This window comes from Dermacentor variabilis, chromosome 4 (assembly GCF_050947875.1).
Source record: "Dermacentor variabilis isolate Ectoservices chromosome 4, ASM5094787v1, whole genome shotgun sequence".
NCBI classification, from domain to species: domain Eukaryota; kingdom Metazoa; phylum Arthropoda; class Arachnida; order Ixodida; family Ixodidae; genus Dermacentor; species Dermacentor variabilis.
This window is the reverse complement of record NC_134571.1, coordinates 98559289-98587277: the sequence shown is the minus strand read 5'-3', so window position 1 is coordinate 98587277 and position 27989 is coordinate 98559289.

Below are 27989 nucleotides of genomic sequence, written 5' to 3'. Positions count from 1 at the left end.
TATGTTGACTTGAGGAAGGTAAATTCTATCACCAGGGATCAGTTGTACCCGATACCCATCATTGAAGAACGAATAGAAACAGTCAGCGCTGCTAAATACATTTCGATTCTAGATCTCCTGTGGGGATACCGGCAAGTTCCCCTTACAGAGAGTGCCAGCCGCTATGCCATATTTATCTCACCTGTAGGCAATTCTCGCCCTATTTGCCCTCTTTTCTTAGCTAGCTTCGGGCGGAAGAACGCGCCGTTCAGCTTCTTCAAGGCGATTGATATTGTCCCAAAAGACTTGAAGGAGTTTGGATTGCTGTATCTTGATGATGTCGGAATTTTTTCTGACAGCTGGAAACAGCACGTATCGCACTTCCAGCAGGTGTAATGGCGATTCAGGGAAGCAGGCTTAAGTATGAAAGCGAAAAGATGTAGGTTTGGCTGTTCGCAGGTTATTCATCTGGGCCATGTTGTCGGTCAGGGCATGACAAGGCCGGCCGAGCTGCAAACAGCTACGATTGGAGACTTTTCACAGCCATGCACGAAAACAGATAGTCGTTCATTTCTTGGACTTGTTGGGTACTATCAGCGGAACATTCCGAATTATTCGCAAATAGCAAATCCATTAACGGACGCACTCCGAAAGGGACCACCCATTAACGTGCACTGGAACAACGACAAAGAGAACGCTTTCCAAAGTTTGAAAACGTTAATAGCTTCTCGTCCTCTGCTTCGCGCTCCAGGCTATACGAAGGAATTCATAGTTCAGGGCGACGCAAGCTACAGGGGAGTGGGCGTGGTATTTAGGTCGGCGATGATAAGGACGAACATCCTATTCTCTATGCCAGCGGTAAACTAACCGTGAGGATGGCTTCAGAGCTTCAAAAAAGGAATGTGGCTGTTTGGTTTGGGCAGCAAAAAAGTTGTGTTACTTGTACATAGCGAGATTCATCTTTCAGACCGACCACTACCTTTTGACATGGCTTAGTAAAATGTAACCGAAAACTAGCCACTTGCTCCTGTGGAGCCTCACTCTCCGACAGTAAAACTTCACAGTTAGATATAAGAAGGAAAAGATGGAATGCAATGCTCATGGCTTGAGTAGGCTAATCTGAAATTCATTCTGCGTATAGTGATCCCGACTAACTGTTATTGTTTTTTTGTTGAGCCAAGACGATCCCCTCTCATTTAGCAGGACTCATCCGTGATTTCTAACTTGGTCAGCACCAAATTCATTCGAAATTTGCCTTGCGAAATGAAGTATTCATTGTTTCTGCACTCATATATTTTTTGAAGCCTGGCCGGCCTAAACCAAGATACAAGATACTTCATCACTGCGCAGAGCCATGTTGTGGGGTTCGCTTCGCTGCTGCCTGTCATTGTGAGATGTTTTGTGGTGTATGTCAGCATTTCGCAGCTGGTTGTTCAAGCCAGGTCATCCCACTTGCAACCAGCCATTATCTTCCTGCCCAGTGGTTATGAGCACTGGCCAGTCGAGATTTTCCGGGCCATGGAGGAGCTGTTACTATCGGCCAGCAGGCGTAGTGACGTTCTAGCCTTTCCTGTATAAGTGCGACGAATCGCTTCGAGAAGCTAACAATGTGTCCCCTCAGACAGACCTGTGGCGACAACAAGGCAAGACACGTTTGGCGGATCGAGTGTTGAATGCTGGTTTGCTGTCGCCGTCACCAACGATGGAAGCAAGAAACTCCTGGAAAAGATCGTTCTGTGGCGTTTCATCACAGACTCCGGTAACCGCTCCGGTCGTTTGACAGACACTCCAGCTAATTGCTGTCATCCAAGAAACCAAGACGCGCCAGGTTGAGTCAAGCGTGACAATCCCTGTCTACGAAGCTACCCTCCTTTCTGTGTGTTAAGCAAAAAAAGGTGCAGGAGTGATCGTGTGCACCCTCGCCCTCAACGCGGATCCTTCGGCGAGTTTGGACGCCACGAGTGGACGAAGGTGAGACGGCAGATTCCCCTGGCCTAAGGATCTAGGCAGGACTGAGTGGATTTAAGCGCACTGTTTTGGCTCCTCAGTGTGCTTCAATAAAGTCATGCTAGATTGTTGAGATCTAATATTCTTCGCTCCTCATATAGTTATTGCAAATGAACCCAGTACTCCTCATTCTCGATGAGAACTTGTTCCTCCCTTCAACAACGTCCTTAGCGTGAATGAGTCGGACGACGGCATGGATCAGCTACCGCTTTTCACATACACGACACCAACTTATACACCTCCTATAAAGGGGGAGAGCGTTTGATTGGGCTGGTCAGACAACACTGCAGGCCACCGCCTGATGCTTGCTTCGCCGGTTACGTAAATTTGATATCAGGAAGTTGGAATAAAAACAGGTTGGAATATTTTTATGTTACAGGGCCCTAGATCTAATTGCGCATCGCCATAATGACACCTGGACAGTTGTGAACCTGCGTTTATCCCACGTTGCCCCATCTACGAAAACGTTAGAGAAGCGAATCCATCAATGTGGTGAACATTTTATCAGTGCGCCATGGCTATCATTTATCAATTAATCTTAATGACGCCGTCTTTACTTATACTGCATGTCACGCCATGCAGTTAGCGGTGATCTTGCATGTACGTTACTGTTTCCTTTATTTTCTTGGCATTGATTCTACTTTCAGTGTACTGACGTCGGCGTGCATTAAAATGAGTTGTTAGTCCGCATCGCGTCTGTCCACTATAGCTATTGTTAGCGATGCTCCCTTCAAGTACAAGAAATGCTCGCCAATACATCCAATTAATGCAATTCGACAAGTTTATTTAAGCGTTCGCTCCTTCGCGATCAACCAATCCTTCAAACCACTAATGGCTGGTCTAGATCTCGCCACGAACTCTAAGAAACGGTGGTACACATAAAAGGAATCGGCTTATGCTGCCAAATGAACTAAGCCTACAAATGCGCGGCTGACCTCTGCTCTCTATAGAACGCACAAATTTTTTCACTGCAAAAAATATACGCCCATATGTGCACAATGTCTTTGTCACAGCAAAGCTTTTAGTGCCTTCCTCCTCACTGTTCTCATGGGTACCTGCCACTAGATTTGTGCCACTGGGTATTTCGTCATGTAATTGGGTATGGCTCACCGTCCACACACGATCTCCGTCGGGCCATCGTTGTTGTACAAATGTCGTTTGTAAAGTCGTCGTACAGCCATCGGCACAGCATCGTCACCCTACATTCCTCGTCATCTCATTGTCGTCATGCCGTCGACTTTATATCACGTTCGTCCTTGCATTAACGCAATTTCTTCTTCGTCATTCCATTGTAATCATGCTGTCATCATTCAATTGCAATTATGCCGATTTTGTCATGTCATCGTCGTCATTGCGTTGTCACCATTCGGTCATTGTCATACAATCGTCATACCGCCGTGGTGCTGCCATCGTGGTCGTTCGATAGCCTTCATTTCAACGTTTTCAACCGATTCTCGTGATACATTCATCGTCACGCAGTTGTCGGTCATATGGTTGTTGTCATGCAATCGTCGTCATACAGAAGTCGTCACACCATTGTCGTGGAACAGTCATCGTCATCACATGGTCATGAAGACATCGTCTTCACGCTGTCGTCATTATAATGCCTTCATCATTTCAGAATCGTCATGCGGTTTTCATGGCATCGTCGTTATAGCGTTTTGGGCTGCGCCAGTGTATGCTTCGAAAGCCTGTGGGCACTCGAACGTCAGAAAGGAACGTACTAGTTTAAACGAGAACGCTAAAATCTCATGGAAGGAAACGTGACCTTCAAACCCCAGGCGATTCGCCAAGCACGAGTTGCGAAGCGAGAACTCCTAGACCACGCACGCCTAACGCTTAAAAAGTCGCGTTACACACCCGTAACCTTATTGTGAGGTTTCTTGTTCTGTGTCCACCTTTTGCCTCTTCTCTCTTGCAGTCCTTCACACAAAGCCCACGATGCGCAGCCAGGCGGAAAAACGGCTGGCTGTTGTATTGCGTCTTGTTTTATATAGCTCGCACTCCAATTTCATAGAGAAATGTCTTAAACTGCAGATTGCGGAATCCCACGCCACAGTGCTTGCATTACGTGTGGATGCACTATACGCAACTTAACGCAATACATAACTTTGCATTATCGCATGACTGAAAATCATGAATGCTACATATAAGAACTGTCCCAGCTAACATTCATTAAGATATTCAGGAGTGAAGATGAAATTTAGGCGCGTAGACACTAATGCAGTGTGTGATGTTATTGGGGCCGGATCACTCCAGAAAACGGGAGAAGTAGCACGCGAAAGCACAAACACACATCGGACTTGTATTGACTTACACGACACAGATAACGGCACACACGTGACAATGCCTCATAGGCGACATGCACTATCTCTACGGATCGGTGGATTATGATTGGCCTACAGTTCCGGCGGAAGCGTGTGTCGCCTTGTCTGAGACCTCGCGGAACTGATGCTGGCCAGCGGGGTCGGAGAGCAGTGTCGGTCGGCGGGTCGGACAGCCGTGTAGGGCGTCCGGGTCGGACAGCTGGGTCGGACGGCCGGGACGGACGGCTGGGTCGGACAGCCGGGTTGGACGGCCGGGTCGGACCGCGTCGCGGGGCTCAGGTAGCCGGCCGCAGTCACCGGGTCGCGTCCGCAGCTGGCGGGGTAGCCCTGTGGCCGCTCACCCGAACGCTCGACCGCCCCGGTTCAGGACCGCCAGCCTCCTGGACCAGTGCCCAGCGGAAGAGCGGGGCGAGGTAACCTCCCAGCAGGCGACAGTGTTGCTTCGGGTGTGGCGTATTAGCGCGGGCGGCGATAGCTCCTCTGGGCCAGACGCCCAGCGAGGAAGCTGTTTTCCGTCGACCGCCGAACCTCGCGCACTGCTCACGCCACGGGCCACGGGCCACACTCTCGCGCCACGCTTTTTTGAGGCGCCACTGCCGACGCTCCCGAATCGGCGTCGATGATGATGATGACTCGCTTGCGGGTATTTGCCAAGATTCGTCCTCTTCGCCCCCGCACGGCGCACCGTATGTTTGTTTTGCACTCCCGCATAGCAGATATTATAACAATACCCCCCATTTCGAGAAAGTTGATTGCAACTATTCTACACAAGGACGCGGGATGAAAAACAGAAAAGGAAAATTGTCACGCACGTTTGGCAAATTGTTCATATGGGCACATGACACATTGTTCACAGGGCATTGCGCTCAGTTAAAAAGCACAGGTCTGTTCGCTTTCAAATACGACTAAGCACTTGAGTGGTTGCATTGTCCAATCGCATTTTGTTATAGAACATGTGATTACGCGCGACTCAAGTAGTCAGCTCCGACATTGTCACAACCTTTTATGTAGTGAACAGTAAAGGAATACTCCTGTAAAATGAGACTCCAACGCAACACTCTGTTGTTGACGTGCTTGGCGGAATTTAAGTACTGTAAGGGTTGGTGATCTGACTGAACAACAAAAGGCTTGCCATATAGGTAAATGTGAAATTTTTGTACAGCCCAAACGAGTGCTAAACATTCCCGTTCAATTGTCGAATACCGGGTTTCTCGGGGTAATAAGTTACGACTAGCGTAAGCAACAGGGTGCAGCACCTGGTCGTCTCCTATTTGGAGCAATACTGCGCCCAGGCTTGTGTTGGAGGCGTCCGTGCGCAGTATGAACTCTTTCGAAAGGTTGGGAGCAAGGAGGATGGGAGCCTCACTGAGCTTGCTCTTTAGTGTCGTGAACGCTTCTTCTTGAGTTGGGCCCCAAACAACAGTACTGCTTTGTCCTTTCTTTGTAAGGTCCGTCAACGGCTTGGTCAGTTCGGCGTAGTTCGGGATAAACTTCCTGTAGTAGCCGGTCAGGCCAAGAAATGACTGCACTGCTTTCTTGTTGGTAGGACGCTTAGTAGCAAGAATCTTGTCTAGTGTTTTGAGAAGTGGTTCAACTTTAGACTTCCCAATCCGATGACCCAGGAATGCTATGCTGCTCTCTCCTATTTCGCATTTACTTGGCTTGATTGTGAGGTTGGCTTGTTTGATTTTCTGAAAGACTTGTCTGAGGGTATCTATGTGTTCTTGCCATGTATCGGTGGCAACGACAACGTCATCGAAATAGTGATGGACGTTCGCCAAGTCTCCCAGTACGGATCTCATGAGGCGCGCAAATACTGCAGGGGCCGGTTTAGTACCAAACGGCATGTAGATGAAATGGTAGAGACCAGACGTGCTGGAGAAAGCAGTTTTTTCTCGACTTTCGGTAGACATGGGTACTTGCCAATATCCCTTAGTGAAGTCAAACTTGGAGAAAAACTTCTTTTGACCCACAAACGCAAGTACTACATCAATACGTGGTATTGGCTCGCAATCCGGGATGAGTATCTTATTTAGTTCCCTGAAGTCGACGCACAGCCGAATAGTGTTGTCCGGTTTCTTTACGACTACAATTGGCGCGGGGTACGGGGACTTTGATCTCTCAATGACACCCATTTTCAACATCTCTTGTACTTCTTTTTCGACACTTTCCTGCAAAGCAAGGGGTATAGGGTACTGCGGAACGTGCACTGGTTTATCAGTGGTTAGACGAAGCGAACATTCGAAGAGCGCAGTTTTCCCAGGTATATCAGAAAAAATGTCTGCATACACTTCAAATAACTCCTGTATTTCCTGAATTTGTTCATCCGTAAGATTTGTTGCCAACTTAACGTCAGTAGAAAACTGTGTTCGATGAAGGCTTAAGACAGGCATTTGCTTCACTTCGTCCTCTTCCCTGGTGTCACCTTCGGATGACCTTTCGTTGACCTCTGCAACAACAGAGACTTGGTGTGGTTGTGCAGGTTCCCGCTCCTCGTACTTCTTGAGCATATTTATATGAAAGATCTTGTTCTTTCCAGAAACTCCAATTACATAATCAACGTCATTTTTCCGTTCCTTAACCTGGAACGGTCCTTTCCATTGCATTAAAAGCTTGTTCGAGTCAGTTGGCAACGAAATTAGCACTTTGTCGCCTGGATATAATTTCCTATGGCGACTTTTCCTGTCATAGTAAGTTTTTTGATTGTCGCGAGCTTTCTCTAGCTGATCATGTGCAATCTAGCATGTTTCCTCCAGGCGATTGCGCAAATCAAAGACATAAGTGTATGTCGTTCGCGTTTCTCCATCCAATTCCTCGTTCGTCCACAGTTCTCGTAATACCGTCAACGGTCCTCGAACGTGCCGGCCGTAAATGAGCTGAAAGGGAGAGAATCCGAGGCTTGCCTGTGGCACTTCTCTATATGCAAAAAGCAGAGGAGCAAGGTATCTGTCCCAACATCGCGGTCTCTCTCGGCATCTCTCTTTAGCATCATCTTTAGAGTGCCATTAAACTTCTCGACGAGACCATTCGCCATCGCATGGTAGGGTGTCGTCTTGAGTAGCTTCACTGAGAGTAATCGACTAACCTCTTTCATTAATTCTGAGGTAAAGCTTGCTCCTTGGTCCGTGACTATTTCTTTGGGCAAGCCGACGCGAAAAAAGATCTCGATCAGCGCTTCTGCAACATGAACTGCGTCGATTGCAGGGAGTGCCACAGCATCTGGATAACGAGTCGCAAAGTTGATTAACGTAAGAACGTATCGGTTCCCACGGTCCGACTTTGGTGAAAATGGCCCGATTAAATCAACAGCGACCCTTTCAAAAGGTGTATGGATCAAAGGCATGTTGCCCAGAAGAGCGACTCCTACTTTCCCTTTAGGGGTTGTCCTTTGGCATTGGTCGCACGACTTCACGAAGCGTTTGACGTCTCCGTGTACATCTGGCCAATAGAATTCTTGTAGGAAGCGATCGGTTGTTCTCTTGATACCTTGGTGTCCTGCCATGATGCTCTCATGTGCCACTTCTAATATGCCAGATCTAAATGCTTTTGGTATGACCACCTGCTTAAAGGTTCTGCCAGTGGCCAGGCGGTAAAGGCGATATAGCAATCCTTTTTCTTCGACGAATTCGTAGCTGTGCCCCTTTCCAGAGTGAAACGACTTGCTCACTTTGGCAAAACTATGTTTCAGCGTCGGGTCTTTGCGCTGTTCTTCAATGAGTTGGTCTTTTGTGACGTCACGTAAGACAATTGTCGGAACGCACAAGGGACGAATCTTGCCTTGTTCTTGTTCTTCAATTATTGCTTCAGCCACGCTCGATACATGGTGAGGCTTCCTAGGCGTCTTATTACGCTTCATCCCTATCGACGACGACTCCTCGTTGGGAGCATCGGGGGGTTTCCAGTCAGAGTCTGGATCATATGGTCCTCTGACGCCTGGAAGATTTCCCAGAACAAGGTCGTAGAGGGGCTCGTCCATACATGTCACTGTTAACTTGCCTGAAAAATACGGCGTGTTCACATGTACGACAGCTTCAGGCAGGTAACTTGTTGAGCCATCCAGAAGAACAACGTTGTTCGTTCTTGCCGTCATATACATCTCGGGAACGAGTTCTCGTTTGACAATTGCGGTATTACAACCGGTGTCTCGTAGTACACGTACACTTCTTCCCAGCAGCCGGCCTTCAACTACTGGCATCCCGTCTATGAGGAAAGTTACAGCATTCCCAGGGTTCTTGTCGTCGCTGTCACTTGATCGGCGAGTCTTCTTTCCTGGACGCTTTGATTCTTTCACTGGACGAGTCCGGACTGGGTGAGATTCGGTGAGTGTACACACAAAACTTGGTTTGTTGTCCCCGTACCGATTTCAGCAATTTTCAACGGTATGTCCCGTTCTGTCGCACAACTCACACTTCAGCATACGCTTAGGTGGGGCAGGGCAGTCAGGAGCCAAATGTCCAAACCGGTGACAGAGGGTGCACATAAGAAGCGGCTTCCTGGGAGCTTCAATGTTTTTCCCACCAAAATCCTTTGTGTTGTCGGTACCTTTTCCTAAGTTTGTCCAGTTCTGCGCATCAAGAAAGCGATCCATCAAGCTAGCAAGTTCGTCAAGGGATTTGCACTCTCGCTCCTTCAAGAAAATGACTAGCTTTGGCTCACAACGCAGAAACTGTTCAGAGATCATGTGATCTCGTAGACCTTCATATGTTTTAGGCCCATTAGCCATCTCAATCCAATGGTCAAAATAGGCTGAAATTCTTGCTGCTAACTGTCTGCCAGTTTCGCCCTCTACTGCTCGTGCCTTCCGAAACTTCTCTTGGTAGCCTTGAGCCGTGAATTGAAACCTCTGCAGCAAAGCTTTCTTTACCTTCGGGTTATGTAATGAATCGGCGGCAGTCATCCGACCGATCACAGTTAATTCTTCACCAGTTAGACACATGCTCACAGCAAGAGCCCATTTTTCTTGTGGCCAGTCCTGTCCTGTTGCTACGCGCTCAAATCGCTGTAAATACGCGTGTAAGTCATCGCGTTTCTCGTCGAACAAAGGAAGTAACTTCTGTGGATTGAGGGGAGACGAGGAGGTGCTGGGCGCAGTCAAAATTTCAGAAGCCGCTGCCGGCACATTCCGAGCTCCTTCCTGAAGCTGCAGCTTTAGCTGGAGGATCTCACGCTGCCTCTCGTCAGCTAAGCGCGCTAATTCAGCAGCTTCCTTGGTTGCCTCTCGCTCCGCAGCTCTCTCGTCCCTTTGTTTTGCCTGTTCGGCCTCAATCCATCTGCGAAGTTCTGCGCCTGACAATCCTATTTGGAGTCCTATAGCCGTGATTTTCTCTAAATCCATGGTGCCGTCTACTAATGTGTGTCTGCGCTCAAGCGAAACTGCCCTCTTTCACTGTATTTACGAGTGGATCCTGGCAGGCTCGCCAGTTTGTGATGTTATTGGGGCCGGATCACTCCAGAAAAAGGGAGAAGTAGCACGCGAAAGCACAAACACACATCGGACTTGTATTGACGTACACGACATAGATAACGGCACACACGTGACAATGCCTCATAGGCGACATGCACTATCTCTATGGATCGGTGGATTATGATTGGCCTACAGTTCCGGCGGAAGCGTGTGTCGCCTTGTCTGAGACCTCGCGGAACTGATGCTGGCCAGCGGGGTCGGACAGCAGTGTCGGCCGGCGGGTCGGACAGCCGTGTAGGACGTCCGGGTCGGACAGCTGGGTCGGACGGCCGGGACGGACGGCCGGGACGGACGGCTGGGTCGGACAGCCGCGTTGGACGGCCGGGTCGGACCGCGTCGCGGGGCTCAGGCAGCCGGCCGCAGTCACCGGGTCGCGTCCGCAGCTGGCGGGGTAGCCCTGTGGCCGCTCACCCGAACGCTCGACCGCCCCGGTTCAGGACCGCCAGCCTCCTGGACCAGTGCCCAGCGGAAGAGCGGGGCGAGGTAACCTCCCAGCAGGCGACAGTATTGCTTCGGGTGTGGCGTATTGGCGCGGGCGGCGATAGCTCCTCTGGGCCAGACGCCCAGCGAGGAAGCTGTTTTCCGTCGACCGCCGAACCTCGCGCACTGCTCACGCCACGGGCCACGGGCCATACTCTCGCGCCACGCTTTTTTGAGGCGCCACTGCCGACGCTCCCGAATCGGCGTCGATGATGATGATGACTCGCTTGCGGGTATTTGCCAAGATTTGTCCTCTTCGCCCCCGCACGGCGCACCGTATGTTTGTTTTGCACTCCCGCATAGCACATATTATAACACAGTGTTCAGAAAATTGTTCTTTGAAGCGCAGGACATTTTTGTTTATATCTTAATCGTGCATTAGCTGTGGCTTATTACACGTTTTTTTAGCAACCTTCTTCTTTTTCTAGAGTTGTTTGCATTACCTTTGCGACCTTCTACATGGAATGGCAACTTTTTATTTATTGTTTCTTTCGTTTTTCTTCCAAATCATGCAATAGAAAGTGCACAAAAAGTAAAAAGACACACATCTGCGGTGGGCTTGTGCACTTTCAGCCCAATGCCCTTAAGAGCGACACGAACAAACGAACGTGCTTCTGGGCTCTACACAGTGTCCCTGAGAATGCAATAGGGCGTCAAAAAAACGAGATCGGCATCTAGAAAATTGAATAGCATAGAATGATGCACAGTGGGCTGACATTATTTTTTTCGGTAATCACTTAGAATAATTCTTAGAATCATTCTTAGAATCATTCATTTTAGAATCCACTTAGAATCCCTAAGAATAACATTGTGCATGCGACGCTCTCGTAGTTATAGTGTTAGGTAGCGTACACATTTTCAAGAAGAAATTGTGAACACATGATTTTTTTGTTGTTGTATAAATGAAAATTGACACAAGCTGCGAACTTTTTTTACTACGTATGCATCATGTTTATGTGTAAGCGGTACGGAGGCCTCTGTCAGGTAGTGCTGTACCTTTAGCTTCTGTACCATTCTTGAAGAAACAAATTCAAGAAAATAAAGAACCTGAATCTGAACCAGGCGGCTAAAATTATTCCACTCTTTTCCATGCACCAGCGAGCTTGAATTACGTTCGTAATGCCTCTATATTTCTTCTGGTTTAATGAAATTGTCGCGACGTAAGAGCTATGGATACATCGATATGTTTAGAACGAATTTATCATTTTGTATATTTCCATTGAGTAGAGGCGTTTTTTTCTCAAATAAACTCAGGCGATTGTTGGTAGAAAAGTTTCAAACGAAAAATATTCAAATTCCATCTATCATTCCAATATTCACGTCCACCGCACTGAATGGCGGAATGATAGGCAAAAGAAGCAATTAGTGATGGGCATGAACATGGTCAGACGGATGATAAAACAAATCCTCGATGCTCCAGTTTTGCATATATTGTTTTATTTCTTGCTTATTACTTCATTTCTCAATGTGTGCTCAATGCCCGTCATGTATATTGCGCCATGATCGAAGGAGTCCGCAACTAGGCACAAATGGTGCGCCGTTCTATTCGCCAGACAGTGATTCGAGCTGCAGGACAGATGCTGGCAACAGGGACACAGCAATATCTATATTGCTGAATTTCTCGCATACTCGTTAAAACAGCAGCAGGTACTGGAAGACGCTAATCCTTTCTTTGCGCATCGCCCTAATATGACAGCTCAAGGCTGATTATTCGCTTCAGAGTCGTCGTTCAACCAACATCGTTTCAACTTGCCACGCAAGATAGTGAGTAGGGATGTTATCCGTACTCGCTATCTCGGGGCCCGATGATGCTGACAATGCACGCCTACTTCTCCATTATTCATTTTTTCATGACTTGAAACAAATAGTCACTATTCCGACTCGCACCACTGCAACTGTGCAATCGATTCTTGACCTTGTTTTTCTGAAAAATTTTCCTGAAGATTACTCAGTTTTTACTTCCGATGGTATCTCGGACCACAAGATTGTTCAAGTTACTCTAAAAATCAATAGCACAAAAACGCCTCCCTCGGTAGCAACTTTTCATGACTTTTCTGCTGCAGATGATGAATCTCTCCTAGATGCAATGCATCTCTCACTTTTTTGATTTTGAGCATGGTGACGATGTTTCTCATCTTTGGAACGAGTTCAAGAAATTAGTGTCACCATGCATTGACAGGTTTGTTCCTTTGCGTAGAAAGATTACAAAGCGTTGGAACCCATGGATTAGTCGGGACATAATCCATCTAAAGCGGCGTATTAAACTAAAAAGGAAGGGTAAAAATACGTCAGCATTAACCGCCCTTCAAGAACAGCTTGTTACTAAATTGAAGCTTGCGCGTAGTAAATTTTATGGCCAAACTCTTACAGCTTTCTTGAAGGAATCTCCTGAGAAATTCTGGCGCTACTTGTCAGGTTTCCAACCGCGCCTGAATTATCTAAAGATTAATGGTAACACGTGTACAAACGTTACTTTTGTTGTAAATGAATTTAACACCACTTTTCACCAAGCGTTTACAAGACCAAATGTTCAATATTTACCAATGCAATACTCTGACCCACCGCCCGCTGCAAACTCAATGCCTTACCTAGTTCTTGGTCGCGAAGGAATACTTTCTCTTCTTTTAATTATAAAAATGAAAAAGTCAAGTGGTGCTGACGGCATACCGAATGCTTTCGTTGTACGGTACTCAGAGATTGTGTCCCATTACCTTTATGTTCTGTTTAACGCATCACTCAACCAATGCTCCTTAACCGCAGATTGGCCCACGGCAACAGTAGTTCCCATATTTAAATCTGGAAACAGGCTAGAAGCTCGTTACTACAGACCAATTTCTCTAATAAGCACATACTGTAAATTGCTGGAACATGTATTAGCTCACCATATATCTCAGTACCTTGAATCAAAAAAATTCTTCGTTGAGTATCAGCATGGTTTCCGGAGGACTGTCTCAACAACTACGCAATTAATTTGGGTTATACATGATTTTTCTTCAGCTCTAGATAATTGTAGGCAGGTAGATGCGGTTTTTCTTGACATGTTAAAAGCTTTTGATCGTGTGCCACACACTTTACTCATTGATAGATTAAGGGATGCCGGGCTTCCTGAGAGATTGATATTGTGGTTGCAGGCTTATCTGAGTAATCGATCACAGTTTGTGGAGTGTGTGGGTGTTAGGTCTACTGATCTTCCGGTATTGTCTGGGGTTCCACAAGGTTCAGTGCTTGGTCCTGTGTTGTTTTTAATTTATATAAACGGCATTGCTTCTAACATCGATAATTCTGTTACAATAAAATTGTTCGCTGATGAGTGCGTGATGTATAGTGTCGCCAATAGCTCCTCTTGCCAAATACTACTGAATGATAGCCTCTGTACACTCGCGGACTGGTGCGAGCGAAACGGTATGCAAATAAATTTTCATAAAACAGTTGCCATGACAATAACCAGACAGAAAAAGCCACTGTCTCATACGTACCACATTGCTGATAAAGCTATTCAATCGGTAACGTCTGTCAAATATCTAGGACTAACTATCACAAGCAACCTAAAATGAGACAAACATTTGAAGAACGTTTGTACAACAGCGTTCAATAAACTTTGCTTTTTGCGCAGGAAACTAAAAGACTCGCCGTTAAGTGTTAAAATCGAGGCATACCGCACTTTGGTTCGACCAGTCCTTGAGTACGCTTCCGCAGTATGGGACCCATACTACGTTAAATATATCGCACAAGTAGAACGAAGTCAGCGCCTCCCTGGCCGATTTATTGTACCTGATTATCGGTCTTCTTCATCTGTTACTGACATGTTGCAGCGACTGAATCTGGAACCCCTCCGTGTCCGCCGAAAGATTGCGAGACTAAAAATGCTTTATTTGATATATCAGAACAAAATTGGTCTCCCGCGCAAAACTTATCTTTCCCGCTAACAACACAGGTCTTCTAGAATTAATTACTCGAATGTTATCCGCCCGTACTTTGCGAGGACGAAAATGTTTCAGAAGTCTTTCTTTCCGCTCACAATTGAAGAGTGGAATTGTCTGCCAGCGTCTGTTGTTGATTATGCAAATGTAGATTCCTTTGTGAAATCTTTGTCATTGCACTTGATGTAACCCTCTCCTGCCAGGGCAGCATTGCTGTCTGCATTATTTTGAACTAAATAAATAAATAAATGAATAAATAAATAAATAAATAAATAAATAAATAAATAAATAAATAAATAAATAACCATGAGGCTACAAGGCTTGGTGCCCTGCTGGCAGATACCCACGGGTGCATGGAATCACTGCAACGTCTCTCCGAGATCCACGTGCTGCACCAAATGTCGGCTGCTGTAGCAGTTGGTTGGTTGGTTGGTGACGGTGTTTGTTACAGGCGGCGTTAGGGCCTTCAAGTCTGAATCTCTGTTTGGCTCTTTCGCTGTTCATGGATCTGTTACTACAAGTATAGGGGTCCATAGTTCCGTAGACATGCGAGATGAAAGCGTGAAATCTATCGGCGAGTTATCCTCGGGCCTTCAGGAAATATCTATTTCACACACGCGTTGTTGGATGCTCTTGCTTGTAGGCTGTCAAACAGAGTCTTCCTTTCGGTATTAAAGCGCTGGCAGGACCAGATGAAGTGTTCCACATCACCAATTTCCGAACATTTAGTGTACAGCGGAGAGGTGCCTCACCCATTGTTCGCACGGAATCACTATGAACAAAGCATCAGATGACTTGCAAGGTACGAATGTAGAGTGTAGGTGTGCCACATTATTAAAGTGCCTACAGTTGCATAAAAGCTTTAACGGAGGGTGTCATACTTACTATATCTACGAGAAATTCGTACTCGTCACGAACAATCGCTGCCAGAACAGTATGGCTCCTTTCAATAAGTTCCTTAGTTGCAAGGCTTTCTCCGTGTATTTAACGAGTGTCGAAAGCGTTCTGGAAACCTGTCATGCTCTCTTAGTTTTTAGGACCATCGGGTGCCGAAAATGAGGCCATTGCTTCAATTCTTGGACGTGGTTGTCGCATTTCAGTGGAGGTTAGATGTAGAAACGCTTGTGTATTTAGATTTAGGTGCACGTTATGAAAACGTGGGTGTAAAAAACTTATCAGGGGCCATTTTCTACGGCACATCGGGTAGCCCGAGCTCATTTGAAATAATAAACTCCATGAAACCAACCATTAGTCCAGTAAAATAACCAAGTAAATAACGACTTTCCACATCAGAAAAGGTGACATTGTTTTCATTATCCATACTTGCGTGAAACTGGTAAAGAGACGACGTCCTCGCTAAAGTACACTGAATGTACGTGCATAGTATAACAAAGCATGTTGATTCGCGGAGTGCTGGCGCTAAATCCCACCATCCACTTCCAACCTTCTGAAAATACGCGCTTACAAGCGACGATCCATTTGTTGATTCCCCTGCCCCGATTCGTGTTCCCCGCCACCGATTTCGGACAAGCATCCTCGGGGTATGAAGAAAGAAATATGGTCGAAGAAAAGCCAGAGCCAATGGAAGCCACGCTCTTTGTTTTTGTTCGCTCGCCAAATCGATGAAGCCAACGCCTCGGAATGTCTAATATGACGTCATGCCGACGTCTTTCCCAAGTGAGCGCCATCGAAGTTATCTGGGTCAGCGGGAGAGCGTGGCTCCAGGGCCACTCTAAAGGCACGGGCACAAGGAAAATGTTCACACTAAGGAACTGGTGCTGTTGATCATAAGGCTGGAGGACAAACAATAAATATGATGGAAATCTGGGGTCAGAAGTCGAGAAAAAATGGGAAGACGAGAAATAAGAGCAAGAAAATGAAGAATGAAGAAATAATAATATAATAATATTTGGGGTTTTACGTGCCAAAACCACTTTCTGATTATGAGGCACGCCGTAGTGGAGGACTCCGGAAATTTTGACCACCTGGGGTTCTTTAACGTGCACCTAAATCTAAGCACACGGGTGTTTTCGCATTTCGCCCCCATCGAAATGCGGCCGCCATGGCCGGGATTCGATCCCGCGACCTCGTGCTCAGCAGCCCAACACCACAGCCACTGAGCAACCACGGCGGGTAATGAAGAAATAAAACGCTCCAATAGAATGTGGGCTTCAAAATAAGGCCCCGCATCGCAGTGTCACATCAAACAAATATGTGGCGTCCGATGTCAACAAACTGGACGAAAGTAGCACGGGTGGCGCCTCACCTTCGAGTTGCTTTTATTTAAATCCTTTTTTTCCTATAGGATCATACATCTTTTTCTTGTTCACTTAGCTTTGTCCGAAAAGGAATGAGAAGTCGCCACACACAAGTAATTCCTGAGAAGATGATGCTGATGCACACGTTTTTATCTACTATGTCTCATTAGGAGAAAAAAAACTACAACAAATGAAGCACACTCTCTTTTTGGAATACTCTGCGAAGACACTCCTGGCCTGACTGCCTCATTGCTCAACTTTCCATTTTGTCTTGCGATCCCTTCTAGACGCACGGGGAAACTAGAGACGTGCTTTTTCTGCAACCAAAACACTTCATTTATGGTGTGCGTTTGTGTTATGTGTGTGTCGTCTGTATCCGGGTGCGCACGCGTACGGGTTGTTTCTTTTGTACACTTTTGCGACTTTAATTTTGTACTTGTGCATACCAGATGCGTATTTAGTAGGCATGTTCCTTTTATAGGACTTCGTTGTTTTTCTATAGGCTTAGCCCATATTTATGTCTCCGTAGTACGGGTGGGTAGTAAATTTGGAGAAACGGTAACGTTCATCTCTTAAGTGTGACTAGGGATAGCGGCCTTTCGACTTCCAAAACTACTACAGTTAATAAACAGCAAGTCGAAACTACAAGTTCGCAATTTTGGTAGTGTGGACATCGCATAACGGTGCGGCCGAACCGGCATCTTATTACCACTGCACCTGCACCCTATGCTTAGCATTAATTGCAGTTACTAGTGCCAGTGAAATTGCGCAACAATCATACAGCAAATTTTCATTGCTTCGAGGGCCCTCAGGTATCATTCATTGGGTAAGGAGGGCGCGCGCTTGCTGGAGATTTCTTGGAGATAAAAGGTGGCGCGCTTGGTGAGGCTATAAAATGAGCATGCATTTCTGAGGGCCATCCCTTCATGTTCATAAACAAATTCCGAGGCATTGAAAACTCCGACGACGGTGCCCCATGAGCAAAAAACAAACATATCAATGACTCTGGAAGCACGACTATGCCTTGCATTGCAAAATTTCTTACCATAGCTTTCTCGATGCTTGGTTCTTTCCACACCATAGTTGCAAGATTCCACGCACACAGCTGTTATTTTTTTTTCTTAGCTGTTGCATCATTTTTTGTTTTTAGTTTATTCCTTCGGGCTGGTTTCCCTTGCGCCAAGCAATCGAAGTTCCTTTTTCTGAATTTTCGAGCTCTCTAGATTCGCGATACCGCAAATCCCTCCCGTTCGTGGTGTTCCGGTATCGTGGAGTCATGTTCGCCGAGGCAAGCGAGCTTGCTTGATAAATGAGCAGAGCCATCAAGCTCAAGGAGTACCCGCTCCACGCTCCCAATACAGTGAGAAATGCGCAGTGCTGGCGCGGTTAAAGCTGGGTCGCACGCAACGCGTGAGTTAACAATTCTTAGTGGTTCCGAGACATCGAGCAAAAAATCTTGTTCAGCGAAAATACCGCGCGCAGCGTAATTTCGCACACACACGAGACAGCTCTGAAGCTGACATTAGCCACCATGTTTTGCGCGAGTCCTAAGCGGAGTCACATTTTTCAAACTCTGCCGTAAAATCCAAGCTTGCGAAGCTTGAAGCTTGTTTCTTTCTTTTTCTATTTTTGCTTTTTGCCGTTTATAAGTGCCAACAGTGGACTTTCCAAGGTATGTTTCTCGCTCTTATTACGCTAACTAAGTGGATTTATCAGGTTATGATATGCGGCTGGGAGGGGTGACTGAGCTCCACAAGCAGCTTCTCGAATATACCGCGAGAGAAAGGGGAAAAAAAACACAACAGATGACACGTATGTAGATATATCCATGCCATTCCTCTGTTTTCCGATCTGTTGTGCTAATAAATCCTGATGTAGTTGGCACATTCTGTTCACAATTGAGTGAAGAAATCTTCTCACATCCTTCTGTAGGTTAGTTATCGTGATTTTGACGGGGTGTTTGGTTGCGTCGTAATCGGCCTTATAAATCACAGTACCCACGCGCTTACTAAATACATCAACAAGCATGGTCTCGCGGGTGCACAGGCCAAAGTTAACATCTCATCCCATCATCACGAACACTCCCTGTGGTAACGCTTACGCGATAAAGAGCGCAGCCAGAGGGGACAGAACGGTTCGCGCTGCCTTTTCGCTTCAACGCGTGACATTTACGCGACCTGCAACACTAGTATGGTTCACACGAGATGTGTAGTGAGGATAGAGACAGTATTTCAAGGTTGACGCCCTTACGTAAAACTTGGAATGAGCACAAAACTTGTCGAATGACCACGTGATTTTGTAAGCTTCGGATTGACCGTGGAAGGTTATGAGCTTTGCTGGGTTTGCTACGTTAATCTGCATTGATATTGTTTCCTTCGTTTTTATATGCATCCAGGCTGATTAATTGAAAAAATCTGTCGCTGAAAGTTGGCGTCTCCGTTACATGTTCGAAATGCTGCAACGACTTTCAGCATAAGATGCATGTACCCCCCAAATAGGAGGCCATCAAGAAAGTCTCTTCTTTGTCGTCCAAGAGGCGGCCATCGATTCGCACAACGCAGGACACGGACCTGCATACATCGAGTGGAAGACGGACCCTCGAGGCTTAGATCAATCCAATTAAACGATGCACAAGACGAAACTCCGCATGTTTGAGATTAAGTAGAGCGCTGCGATGGCGCCTAACTCCGTTAGGAGGAGAGCGTGGTTCCTTCGGCACGCATGCCACGTGGCAGCTCTCTAAGAAATAGATGGCTGCTGTTCGTTCTTTATTCCCAGGGCAGAAAGCTGCCCTTACGTCGAACAAGTCGAGTCGAGAATACACAACTTTAGCGGCGCTGGACTTGCGGATCGCAATTGAACGCATGTGCTTTAAGCTGGACTGCATGTTCAAAGTATTACTGACCTGGCCGTTTAATATAGGGCACACGCTCTAACGAGGTTATTTGTCCACCTGCATTGTATATATTACGGATCCTAGTGACTTATAAATGCGCTTGAATATGTTATCTTATATTTGCTTTCTGTTTTCTTTTTATTTATCGTTACCGCCCCTCCGGTAACATCATATGGGCCCTGAATGTATTCAAATAAATGAATAAATAAATAAATAAATAAATAAATAAATAGAGAAGGCACGCTCCTCACGAATTAAAAAATAGGGCTACAAGAAATTACGGACACCGTACAGTGCTCTGTAGATGAATTGGGATTGTTGACCTAGTGGAAGTGCCTAAGAAATTTGAACGCATCAGGTTTAATTCGTGTGCTACGCCGTCAGCTAGATACGTCATGCCAAGGCAAAAAAAAGTTAAATGCAAACCAACTTCGGGTTAAACAACGAGAGGTGTCTTTTTCACCCTTGTTATTAACGTTCGCAAACAGCTACAATCAAGGTACCTAATTGATTCCTGTTTGAAACTACGACGCCGTATCAGGATTTCAACCAGTGTGGTAGATCGTAAATTTTCAGTCTACTATAAAAAGTTCCAAGGCCACCGCGACCATGACGAACGAGCGTGCATGGTCAGCTATCGCAGTGTTGTTAGTGGCGGCTCACGCAATCAAATATTTAAATTAGTTATTATTGCAGTTTTTTAAGCGAGTATTTCGATGTGTCTTCAACCGGTTTCCGTGTGTTGTTGGTGTGTCGTGCCGAGTAGCTTGGGTATATAGCACGGACTTGTGACCGCCAAAGTGTTGCCAGTGAGTGCACCTCTCTTGGAATCAATAAAATAACAACACGCGACATTATACCTCTACATGCAGTACCGGCTCATAGGTATCGCAAAAGCACACATACCCTTTATTGCAAGAGTGAATGCCATTCAATGGCCTCCTTTATTTTCTTGTGTTCTTTGCATTTAGGGTACCCCAATAATGAGCGATTGGATACGTGCCTCTGCGACACAATGCGTGTAGATTCGTTAACATGTATACACATGATTCGTACTTGGCATGTGCGTGCACTTCTCATCATTATTACCCAATACATAGCCGTCATCCTCGTGACTACGCTGTTTCGACCCCCCCCCCCTCTCACACTGCACATCCACTTTAAATCGTAGCTGCATTTCGCCAAAGCTTGCGAAAGATACAGTGCATAAACGTGCACAAAAAATGTCCCCTGTACGCCGCATAAACATACACATTGCATGAGATCACCTGTTGCACAGCATAAAAATAAAGACATTTTTACGCGTCGCTTTTATTTGTGTAGCATTTACTAACAACTTCACTGAAGGTTCGCTTTAGTAATAGCATTTTCGTCGAATATGCATAGTGTTTTTGACCCTTTAATTTCCCGCAATAATGTTTGAAAGACTCATACCTTTATTTGCTCTCAATGAAAGATAAGGTGTGGAAAGTTCACTACGCACACATGGAAGTCAGCTCTCGATTTACAACCACTGTTTCCTTATTATGTTACTCAAATGAAGTGGGATCGCGAGTTGCCCAGTGGTATAGGTAGGTACATCGCCTTTGCTCAAAGCTCGAGTGCCCTCTCTCACTAACTAATATTTCATTTTTTCTCATTGAATTACCCCAATAAGAAGTATTTCTTTCGTGATTTACATAAGACATTCAATGATTAGGCCGTGGTCAGTTGTTTTGTTCAAAGACGCTATTTGACGTTGCACGGTGTTTGTTCTTTAAATATTAAGAGCTAGCTCACTTTTTAAAGAACCTCACTCTTTAAAGAAATCCACTTCTATTCCACGTTGTGAAAGTTGATATACGATGGAGATGGTGCGGACGTTACACAAGCACCACCACCACTAGCGCCGTACGTCAGGCGTTCACGCTAGTGCGCGGAAGTTCAGTTTATTGTCCTTGAAGACCCCCGGAGGGGGCATTACATAAGGGGTGGGTTTTACGTAAGTTCCACGTTATGTATGCATCATTAGCTATATGGGAAGTGATCAATCCCACGCTGTTGGAACAAAGACGGGCAAGCGATGTCAACAAAGTCAGCAGGAAGGCCGCACCAGTCTTTAGCCTTTCGAGGAATTAACGAGGCGGAAAAAATGAGCAGTTCGGGCGCGCGGGCGTGTGACTTGCTGCGGATGACTCGTACGGCGAGAGATGCATATTGCGGGAACGATGTATGGCGCATGATGAAGGGTGCTGAAAAGGAACTTGTAACCGAGCTCAAGACTAGCAATGCGCCGGCGATCGGAAAGTAGTGTTAATGCGGATTCTGCTTTAAGAGCAAAAATACTGACATCATATGAATATTGTGAGTGAATGAACATAGTAGTGCGGTTGTAAAGGGATTCAAGTGAGTTGTTAAGACAGGCTTGATGTGGGCTCCAGATGGCGAATGCATATTCAAGTTTTGCTCGAACAAGGGATTTCCTTCCAAGCAATTTTACGTTTTGTGGAGCGTGACAGGAGATTACGCTTTAGAAAGTCTAGTGTTCTATTAGCAGAGGATATAATGTTAGAAATATCTTTGTGCCAGTACAGATCATTGCACACGGTGACACCTAGGTAGTTATATGACCCGACTGCCCCGACTGACTGACATAACTTTACATTCTTTAGCATTGATCGTCATTAACAATCGTCACACCCTGTTAGTATGTTGGCGAGGTCTTTCTGCAGGACTGTTTGATTGAGGGTGCTACGAATGGTGCGATAAATGACACAATCATCGGCGAACATTCGGATGCTAGAGGACACATGTGAAGCTAAGTCATTAATAGTATTACGGGGATGTTGGGAGTATAGAAGATAATATTTACAATATATATATATGTGCAAAATGAGTCTGAGTAGTTAAGATGGAGGACCACCAACAACCCGCAGCAGCCAGCGTCTCGCAATCTTCTTCCTCTCTTCGTTAATCCTTCCGTAACAACACCCCCGGGGGTGAATCGTTGTCTCGGCGCTTGGTAGGCGAATAACTGCGACAGAAGTACGGCTTCAGCCACGAAACGTGGACGACGTCAACAGGCGGCGGACTTGAGGATGGATCAAACTGTAACGGCGCGATCTCGTAATTGACGTCGTTAACCTGACGTAGGACTTCATAAGGTCCTGTGTAGCGAGAGAGAAGCTTCTGGGAGAGGGCGACCCGACGATATGGGGACCAAAGCAGCACCTACGCACCTGGGGCGAACTGGCTCTTGTTGCAGATGCTGCGAGGCGGCACGCGCCGTCGGTGCAGATGGGGCACGTGCCGTCGATGCTGCCAGATTGCACTCCGGCGATGATGGACTGTAAGGATGCGCCGCGTTGTTTTTCAGCGCGCATGTCGGTCATGGCAGTCAAAGCCATCACGCAGGTCACCTGATCATCAGCAACAGGATCAGAGGGATCCACGGGGCGACGCGAGAGGTAGTCAGCGTCCTTGTGCAGACGACAAGACTTACTTATAGTGGACCACGAATGAAAATTCCTGAAGCCAAGCCGTCCAAGACGTCCTGTGTGGTTCCGCAGGGAAAACAGCCAGCAGAGGGCGTGGTGGTCTGTAACGGCTAAAACGTGCGGCCGTATAAATATGGCCGGCACTTGGCGACTGCCCAAACTAAAGACAAGCACTCCCGCTCGGTGATGGAGTAATTTCTCTCGGCAGGTGACAGCAGGCGGCTGGCTTAAGCTATCACGCACTAGGTACCATTCTGCTGTTGGGCATGAACAGCGCCGATGCCGTGGCCGCTTTCGTCAGTGTGGACTTCGGTCGGTGCAGAAAGATAAAAGTGGGCAAGTATGGGAGGGGTGGTCAGAAACTCAATGAGAGCAAGCCTGCTCCGGGCCCCATGAGAATGGCGTGTTCTTCTTTAGAAGATCTGTCAAAGGTCGAGCAACGTCAGCGAAGTTTTTGACGAAACGGCGAAAGTAAGAACACAGGCCGACGAAGCAGCGCAAGTCAGAAGCAGAACGTGGCACAGGGAAACTGTGTACGGCGCGAACTTTTTATGGATCTGGTTGGACACCGGATGCGTCAGCCAGGTGTCACAACACGGTAATCTGACAGCGCCCGAATTGACACTTCGTGGAGTTCAGTTGAAGGCCGGCTTTTCGGAAGACCGCAAGAATCGCAGCGAGTCGGGTAAGGTGGCTGCCGTACGTGGGAAAAAAACAATAACGGTCGCCAAGGTAACAAAGACAGGTAGTCCATTTGTACTCTCGCAGAAGAGAGTCCATCATACGTTCAAATGTCGCAGGAGTATTGCATAGGCCAAAGGGCATGACTTTGAACTGATATAATCCATCCGGCGTGATGAAGGCCGTCTTCTCGCGGTCTATTTCATCAACTGCAATGTGCCAGTAGCCGGAACGAAGATCGATGGATGAGAAATATTCAGATCCGTGCAAGCAGTACAACATGTGATCGATGCGTGGTAGTGGTAGACGTTTTTTCGCGTGATCTTGTTTAAGTGGCGATAATCGACGCAAGAACGCCAGGTACCATCTTTCTTTTTCACGGGGATGACAGGCGAAGCCCAAGGCCTGGCTCGATGACCCCTTTGCGGAGCATTTTGTCCACTTCTGATTGGATGACCCGTCGTTCAGCATGCGATACCCAATAGAGACGACGACGAATAGGATTCGTGTCTCCAGTGGTTATACGGTGGTGAAATACAGATGTTTGGCCTAAAGGCCTGTCGCCGAAATCAGAGATGTCACTGTACTATTCAAGCAGGTGACGTATGTGCGGGGCCTGTGCAGAGGTGAGGTCAGGTGCAATCATTTTCGCGAAGTCATCCGTTTAGGAACCAGAGCTGTGAGCTGCAATTGCCGCTAATAAGCCACTCTGGGCAGTCAGACTCTCAATGTCAAATTTGGAATCACTAAAACTCTGGGCAAGAACATGCCGGCCGGAATCACATGAGGGCACAGGCTGAAATTCATAAGTGGTAGAACGACGTCGCCGTTAGTAACTGTGACCAACGTATGCGGAACAGCAATGTTCCTGTTCAAAAGCACGTCGATGATGGGGCGAAACACATATGCACCGTCAGGAGCCTGTGGCTGGGCGATCAAAGTGACATTAGTAACTGCCTCGGATGAAAGACGCACATCGTGAAGCTAGCACAAGTGCGGTGGGGCTGTTCTCGGAGCATCCGCGAGTTGAGACAGTTCCAACTGAAGAATGCCGGTCGCGCAGTCGATGACAGTAGAATGAGTGGATAAAAAGGCAAATTCAAGGATAACGTCGTGAGGGCAGTTGTCGATCACACCAAACAGAACAAAAGTAGGGCGGCCGGCTATAATTAAGCACGCAGCACACACTCCAAGAGCAACCAGCACGCCGCCGTCAGCAACACGAAGCACTCGGGCAGCTGCTGGGGTGAGAACCTTTTTTAAACGTCTACGTAGGCGAGCATTCATCACAGCGCGGGCTCCAGTGTCGACGAGTGCTTGGACAGGTATGCTATCTATTTTAACGTCTATTTCACTTCTCCTTGTGGGCACAGACAGATGATTTGCTGCGGTAGTAGGCAATGCAGCACTACCTCTGAGGGCTGCATTTCTTAGTTTTCCGTTAAGGTGCGGCCAAAAGCCACAGGGGACGAAAGGCGACAGGGCTGCGGCCAACGGGAAGATGGGCGACGTGTTTACGGTGAACGAGACTGGTGTCCGCGCGGAGATGGTGAACGGCTGTATCACGTGTTCCTAGCAGAGTTGTCGGCACTGTTAGACTCGGCGGTGGGCGAAACGTGGCGGGCACGTCCATCAAAACGGCTCAGGTTGGTCGGCGTGCGAGGTCTTGAGGGCCACGAGTTTCGACAGTATCGGGCGACATGACCAATGCAGCCACAGAGGAAACATATCGGCTGGTCGTCCACAGTTCTCCACTCAGTCGGGTTGCGATAACGCGTAGAGAAGCGTCGGCGTGGACTGAAAATAGTAGAAGGGCGTTCCTTAGCTCTGGAATGGGCGACAGCACACACAAAATGCAAACCAATGTTTTCAAGTTCATGACGAACGATGTCTTGAACGAGAGGAACTGAAAATGTGGTAGCATCAGGGCTACACGAACAGAAAGCTGCGGGCGCCCTAGCATCCAGTTCACGTCTAACGATTCGCACCACGTCCTCTGATGGCGACGCATGCTGCTGTGCGTGTTGATCTTCACACGTCGAGGTTGCGGCAGTATTGGAAAGTCTGGCGAATGGTTTCAAGACGGGTCGGCTTTTAGCCTGCTCAAATTGTCGGCACTCTTTAATGATTGCATCAACTGTAGAGCAGCTTTTGCACATGAGCAGATTAAAGGCGTCGTCAGCAATTCCCTTAAGCACGTGCCCGACCTTCTCAGCTTCTGTCATGTCGTGATCGGCCTTACGACAAAGTGCCAGCACGTCCTGGATGTACGAGACACAGGACTCCGTGGGGGATTGGGCACGGGAGGCCAGTTCCGGCTTTGCGGCAATTTTACGGCCGGCTGGTTTGCCAAACCACTCTTTCAATTTCTTTCTGGATTGGTCCCAGCTGGTTAGCTCCTGTTCGTGGATTTCGTACCACACATTTGCCGTGACTCTTAGGTAGAACAACAGGTTAGCTAGCATAAGCGTAGGGTCCCATCTGTTGATTCCACTCACGCATTCATACATGGCCACCAACTCTTCAACGTCGGCGCCAACGGTCCCGCAGAAAGTTCCAGGATCCTTGGGTTGCACAATGACAACCCAAGGTGACAGTGCCGTAGCATGCGATGGCGACGTATGAGGCGGCAACGACGTTGATCCCGAGTGCTCAGTGTCATTCATGGTGTGGAAGGTGATGCGACATCCACTGCGGAGCTCCGTTTTTAGCCGTGGTACCCCGCACCTCCACCAATATGTTACGGGGATGTTGGGAGCATAGAAGAATATAATTACACTATATATACAAAATCAGTCTGAGTAGTTAAGATGGCTGACCACCAACAACCTGCAGAAGTGAGCGCCTCGCGACCTTCTTCCTCTCAACGTTCACCCATTCGTAACTATATATATTAAAATAATACAGGGCTAAGAACAGATCTTTGAGGGACGCCTGATGTTACCGGTACAGGGCTAGACAGGTGACTGTTTAAAATGACAATGTGGGAGCGGTTACTAAGAAATTCTATATTCCGATTCAAAACATGAGGACGTAAATTAAGTCTTGTAGGCTTCAATATTAGACGCTGATTAGTGACTTTATGAACGCCTTAGAGAAATCCAGAAAAATTATGTCACTTTGCATGTTAGTGTCAAGGTTAGTGGAAACATCATGTAGGAAGATGGCCAGCTCTGTCTCACACGAGAAACCTTTGCGGAATCCATGCTGAGCGGGATGAAAATTTGAGTCAAGAACATTATGATAACAGGGTAAATGACAGGTTCCATAATTTTTCAAGGGACGCTCGTTAGGGAGATGGGGTGGCAATTTAGCGGTGAGTTTCTGTTATCTGATTTGGGGACTGGAACGACCTTCCCAATTTTCCAGTCATCTGGAATGAAACCTGAAAAAAGAGACTGGGCAAATATCAAAGACAGATATGCTGCGACAATATGCTTTGTTTCTTTTTGTAATTTTGAATTAATCTCGTCGATGCCAGAAGATGATGAACACTTGATTTTGTCGACGACTGCACATATACCGTCGACACTGAAAGTGCATCATCGTTGCTCTAGGCGGTCCACGAAGCGCATTTGCCTTATTGAATTAAATTAATGTTGAAAGTAAATTGCTTCAGACAATACGCAAAATATGACGTACACCCAAGCTGCAGACATGATAGCTTCGGATTGTTATTCCAATACACGAGAAAACATAAATCTGTTGCGCGGACACTGAAAGATACAGCTCTTTTGCAGCAGTCGTATGAGCTCTGTCTGAGTGGGCGTGGCTGCTAGGTGGAGGTACCATTAGTATAGCACACATAGTTATTCTTGTAGGCCCTCAGCCTAGCAGAAGTGGGTTATTAAACTAACTGAATTTTTGAATGTACAATGCGTCAGAAAATTTCTATAGTACGACTTAAAAAACAGAGCCTGTAGACATGTAGCATCGGGGGATAATTGGAATATACGATAAATTATAATTACGTTACTCGGTAACTCAAACACAAAGCCTTCCGGCTCTTGTCCGTTTTCTGAGTCCTTCACCTGGCTCAAGTGCGTTATGAAGCTAACTGACTTTCTCAAAGTAATCTATATCAGAAAATTGGTAAAGTATGTCTTACACACAACCTACAGGCACGATATCATTAAATTGTAATTCATATATAGCAGGAAACACAATTCTGTTGGCAAGAAACTCAAACACAAACTCCTGTTCAACTGCCGTTTTCTTGGGTGTGCACTCAACGAAAAAGTCTTGGCAACTAGAGGATCACAGCTTCGCTGTTAAACAAAAACACTATATGTAGGTGGCTGGCCTACGTCGGTCATTCAGGCCGCTTTGTTCTGTATGGTTATCGGAACGTGTACATAATAATTCCGCGTATAGAAATGTCAGTATGCGCAAAAGCCTGCCTTTACGGAAAAAAAAAAGGAAGAGAACGTGAGGGAAACGTTTTAATAGCCCGTGCTATTTAAATAGGGCGCGCATAATATTGAGTACCTACCGCAGTGAT